The sequence below is a fragment of the Dromiciops gliroides genome, chromosome 4 (genome assembly GCF_019393635.1).
Source record: "Dromiciops gliroides isolate mDroGli1 chromosome 4, mDroGli1.pri, whole genome shotgun sequence".
Taxonomy (NCBI): Eukaryota; Metazoa; Chordata; class Mammalia; order Microbiotheria; family Microbiotheriidae; genus Dromiciops; species Dromiciops gliroides.
In genome coordinates this window covers 302182884-302188883 of record NC_057864.1, presented here as the reverse complement: position 1 = coordinate 302188883, position 6000 = coordinate 302182884, and the positions used below count along the sequence as shown (strand labels likewise).

At 35.3% G+C, this 6000-nt stretch overlaps 1 protein-coding gene across 1 annotated transcript in view; it reads right to left on the bottom strand.

Annotated features, from left to right (window-relative positions):
- Positions 1–223: 223 nt before the first annotated feature.
- SH3BGRL2 (SH3 domain binding glutamate rich protein like 2) overlaps positions 224–6000 on the bottom strand; it is a 106157-nt gene continuing 100380 nt past the window's right edge. The window contains exon 4 of the mRNA XM_044002601.1: positions 224–3351. The gene's annotated coding sequence lies outside the window, so the exon portion shown is untranslated. The remainder of the gene's footprint in view (positions 3352–6000) is intronic.

Sequence of the window (6000 nt, the reverse complement as noted above, 5' to 3'; positions counted from 1 at the left end):
CTGCTAGATCTGCCACCAGGTATGCAACTTATTTTATGAGCAGACAAATAAAGCTAAACACAAAAGCAGCAATAGAGGCTATAAAGCAGTACGGAGAGTGACAGTAAAATGAAAAACGCTTGTAAAGAGAAATAAAAACAAGAGCCTGTTGTTTTCTATAAAGGAAGTATATAGTTAGTTTACCTTGCTATATTTTTAGCTCATTATAAAGAAAATGCCAAACTATGGATGTCAAACTGGAATTTTTTATTTTAAAAAAATCTGAATTTCGTTTTGGAGTCAAAGACAAGTCTTATCTGTTTTGATATCTGATATAACACTTAACACCTGAAAAAACAAATATTTCCTTAACTAAATATTCTGTTTGACATTCTGGCAGCAACAGAAGACTCTGGGGCATCTGATTAAAAGTCACAGAATTTGCTTTTTCTCCATCAAGCCTCTTTTGCCCTAAAATTGTTTCCAACAGCAACTCACTTGGGAATTCTCCTTTAATGACTACCCTAAAGATTTGAAAATTGCAGTTCCCATAATCATAATTCCTCCCCACCTTGGTTTTTAAGACACTGGCCACCACGATCCTGTGATAATTAAAGTATTTCATCCACATCAAAGTTGTGTCTGTTAAAAATGTCTTTCTTCAAGGGCCAGCTTAAATGCCCCTTCTTTGATGAAGCCTTCATTGATTTCTTCAATAGAGCATGATTGTTTATTCCTCATATTTTTTATAGTACTTTGTCTAGTTTACTCCAGTGATGTTCTTATGAGATTTTATCTTGTGACATATTCATAAATGTGTTTTATTCTAGTATTGGACTATAAACTCCTTGAGGGCAGGAACTACACTATTTTTCAGTTTATTTACCTCACATTTAGAGCAACACCTTATACATAGTAGGTGCTTTTGAAAAAGTATTGAATTTAATTCAAAGTAAGATAAAGGAGGTCATTTTGAGTATGTCATTTGGTGGTCTGGTTGGTCCTATATATTAAATGGCTATTGCATAGACACAATGTTTAGGTTCCTTGCAGTACCCTAAAATAGTACATTTGTCCCTCGATAGGCCTAATATAGATAATGTACTTCCAAAAACTAATTATTCACTGGAACTAATACAGTGCTTGATCTACCTACTTTTATTACTTAATTGACAAAGCAAAAAGATGGATATTGCATGTCAAATGAATTCAGAAAAACTCTCATTTAGTATGAACATGGCAAGTTTACTATGGGAAGTTAAGAATTCATAGAGGAAACATCCAATCTGGGTTATTGTTTTTCCCAGGATACATACTACTGGTCCCATAGTTCCTCACCCTTGTTCTTCAACTTCACCTTTTGTTGTTGTTGTTTGCAAGGTTTAATGGTATGGATTAATTCTCATTACATCCAATAAAAATCTCTTCAGTTTCAAAATTTCAGTATAACCAATACTCAATTAGACAAAATTCTTGGACAAGCCCTTGGAATTTACAATCATAGGGCTTGACCTTCACTGTACTCATTGGAAACCAATCAATGACATGCAAGCTTCCTGACTTTTTTATTTGGATGGATCCTGGATCAAGTCTCTAGTTTTTATGGAATAGAAATGAATATTTCTTTTTTTTTTCTTTTTTGGTTATAGTGCTGGACTACAAATATCTGGTCTGAGAATCTAGTTTTGGTTTTCACTAAGTTCTGTGAAATGTTAAATAAATCACGCAGGGACTTTTGAAACAGACTTGGGCATTTCTGCTACTCTTTCAATTTTGCATAAATTTCCTGTTCAAAGTCCCAACCATGTCAGTACTCTGGGAGTAGGCCCAATAGCTCAGATAGTCCTGTACATGTGTATATGTGTATGTGTGTCTCCATGCACATCAAGTAGTTTTTCCAGGGTGCTCTAGGAAGATGTCCTATGCAAGGAAATCCCATATTTAGCTATCACATACTATACAAATACAAGTTGTTTACACTAGGAATACTAAGATGAAGAAAAGCACACTTGTCCAAATGGGAGGACCACCTAAGTTTATGAGCAGCTGCCCTAAGTGGGAGTGTGAAAGGATATTGCATGCCATAAAGCAATTCTCTTGTAAATGCATAGTCTGCAAACTTACTATTGAGGTCAGGATTACTGGGAAAACAGTATTTATCTGCATTAAGTTGAAATGCTTAAATTTTAAAATAGGTTAAGATTAAGGTAGGACTGAAGAGAAAAGGAAAAGTTACATAGAAAGAAATATTCACTTATGTTAAGGTATTAGTATCATTTAATATGACTCATTAATGGATACACAAAATATATCTAACCAAGAGCTCCCTTTTCAAAAAATATAATTCCTTTACAAGAGATAAGTAGCTATTGGGGAGGGGCACACTAATATATGTATGTATGTATGTATGTATGTGTATATATATGCATGTGTATACATATATAAATATGTATATATATATACACATACACATATATACAATATATCTCTCTGTAGTCACAAAACTTTCAGATCTAAGTCAAACAATTTTCTTACAAAGTTTGGATTAAATTAGTGCATGACCTTCACAATTTAAAACATATCTGTCAAGCATCTTATGGCATTTAAGTGGAAAATTCTCTAAGGAGGAAAAAAGAAAAACAAACGAACCCAGATACTTTCCAAAATATCATATAGAGTTTTCAATATGCTAGTGAGAATTTCTTCAAGTCACTTGAATGTTTCATTGTGACAATGAACTTAGAATCATTTTTTATAGTTTGAAGAGCTCCTATTACAGTAAGCAGGTTGTAACATCAAAGGTTATATTTATGTGGTATTTACAAATAGCAAAAATATCACCATTCCTGGTTATGAGCCATTTTTCTTCACTACCCTGCTTGTACTAAGCATCATTTTCCCCCTTCCTGGCTCAAGAGATGCGAATGTCCTAATAAACTAATTTCAAGAACATGATCTGGGCAACATTAGCTTAAAGGAAGCATGTCTAACTAATGTGGGTATATACTGCAATATTGTAGAGATGCTACATGTGTCATCTGGTGGCTGCCATCCACTTATCTTTGAAACTATCAAGGAAGACTATCAGTACCCAGTAAAAGACTCCCCCAAGACAGCTCATCAAATGTAGGTAAATAAGAAAATAAGGAACAATCCACCATATGGCCAATTTGATTTATAGATTTTTGTAATGCCCAGTGGTCCCACATCTTTGGAAAGCACTCCTTCAGTGGCAAGCAAAGTGCTGATGATGCACGTGGCTTTTATCACAGTGATCCATTAGGTAAGTGGCTGTTTGCTGAACACCACCCTTGCTCTTTCAAATGTGCTTCTGCCCTCTTCATTGTTCTCTTTCCACACTTAGGGCTCTGCCTAGATGTGAAAAGAAAGAAAACACAGATAACAGCATGATTTGTCATATTCTGTTGAAATGCAAAACAATCTTTTTTCCTCTCCAACCCACCATTTCTTCTCTGTGACGTTGGCAGCAACTTTTCATAGCAAGAGATGTTGCCTCAGATGAAAAGATAATATATCAATCAATAAGAATTTATTAAGAGCTTGCTGAGTGCCAAGCAATGTGCTTACAGAGACAAAAATGAAAGTCTTTGCCCTCAAGAAGCTTATATTCTATAAACTAATTCATGAAGTAAAACCTGAGTTTTGTAACCAAAAGGAAAAGAAAGAAAAAAAGAAGCATAATAGCAGTTCAATTCAATCAAACAAACTTTAATTTATTAAACCCGGCAAAATAAAATTAACCTGTCTCCTAATGGCTTAATCCCAGTTCATGTTTCCTATTAATAGGTATACAATTATAGTATAGAGAAGGCCAGCCTTGGTATCAGAAATAATGACATACACTGGCTGTGTGACCCTAGCAAGTGGTTTAACCTCTCAGTGCATTAGTCAACTAAGGCTCCAAGTTATAGAAGAGTTGCTGATCTGTATCAACAGAGGAAATTTCTAACCAGGGAGTTCTAACCACTTCATGTGAAAGGACTGAAATCACAGGTCCAGCCCCAAATCAAAAATAGTTCCAAGACCTAAGTATGTTTAGGTGCCAGGAACACAAAGATAAAAACAATTCACTCCCTCCCTCAAAGAGCTTATATATGCTATTGAGAATAACAGACAAATGTTTGCTCCCATAAAATGTGCCATCTTTTATGTTTCATGATACAATTCCTTTCCAGAGATTTTTCTTCACAGATATTGAAGTATCTCTATGGTCTCAGACTATTACAGAACCTTCTATAGCATCTTACTTTATGAACCATCTGTTAATCTGTGTGTTCATGTTAATGGTATCCAAAGCTGAAGCAAGGTTTTAATAAGGGGGCAGTTTTTGGAGAAGAAAGTGCTTTGCTTTTGAAACTTCTTCCTTATTTAAGTCTGGATGTTGGAGCCCACTGTCCTTAAATAAACAGCATTTGGGTCTTTTTTTTTTTTTCCTTTCCTTTTCATTTGTCTTTCACCAGAGGTGTGAAGGTTTCTCTTCTATACAGGGACCTGGAAAGTGAAAATTAGGTACTTTTTGTGGCTTTAACACTTACTGACAGGGTTACACCAATTGCTATGACGGAAAGGAGACATTTTTAGAACCACTTGACAGGTATCCTAGTTAATGGAATAAATACATTTCAGTACTGCTCTAAAGTGAATTCCCATTAATTCTTTTTTCTATTTGGCTTTCATAAAGAATCAGAAGATAATGTTCCCCTGGAAAAAATTTTGTTACCTAAATATAATAAAAAATATTGCATAAGTATGCAACAAACACGATTTTTAAAAGCAAAGCTAAAGGAAAAAATGTTTTCTATAATGTGTCAATAATACTAAAAATATTAACAACAACACTAAATAAAAAATAACAAAATAAAAATAAAGTTTAGCACCCCAAACTGGCAGAATGGATGTGTGTTTTACTGTACACTACCCACTCGCTGTTCCCACTATTACCCAACTTCAAATCATTTGCTAATTCTAATTTTATATCCAAGTGAAATTTTTTTCCCTCTGTACATTTCTTGTTATTTGAACTCATTGGTCTCTTTTCCCACATATCTAGAAACACCTATATAGTTTGTTACAATTACTGTCACAATGCCTCAAGATGTCTTCTCCTAACCTAGTGCCTCATCCCCACCCCCGCCCTGCCCCATTTCCCATTGGTGAGTTTTTTCTGGATCCTCCATTTTGAGGAAGGGCCTAGATCCACCATCCTTCATCCTCTGTACTTTACCACCATGCCCCTGAGCTGGTACCACCCACTGCCTGCTTTTCGGCTCTTTGTTACATGTTATCTCACCCATTAGAAAGTAAGGTCCTTGAAAGCAGGGACTGTCTTTGTATACATTTATATCCCCCAAGGCTTTAGGCACAGGGCCTGTAACAGAGTAAGTGCTTAAAAAATGTTTTTTGACTTGACTTAATAATACCCTCAGATCATACAATCATAGAATTTGAGGGTTGGACGGGTCCTCTCCATAATCACCCAGTCTAACCTTTGTTTGAAGCAAGAATTCTCTCTACAAAATTTCCAACAGGTACTTTTAACCAGTTCATGGCTGAAGAAAACAGGGAAGGGAAACACATTGGGCACATTTTACAATGGGCCAGTTCTAATTGTTAGGAAGTTTTTCCTTATGGAAAGTGAAAATATGCCTCTCTACACATTTCATCCATTGCTCTTCCTTCCACCTTCTATGGCCAAGCAGAACAAGATTTGCCTCTCTTCTATGATAACTTTCAAATACTTAGAAGACATTTATAGTATTCTCCGTTATGACTGTTTTCCACATTGTAGAAGATAACACAGAAAGCTCAAGTCTAATCTTTGCTTTAGATTGGAGCCTGATAAAAGAAACTAATGCCTGACAATGACACGAATATACTGTGCCCAACTTCATCTTCAGTTTGATTTATTTAGTGTTACTGGCTGATAGCCTCATTATTCAATTCAAAAAATATTTATCTCACGCCTACATGGGCACAGGCAGTGTAAGGTTAGAATGTTTT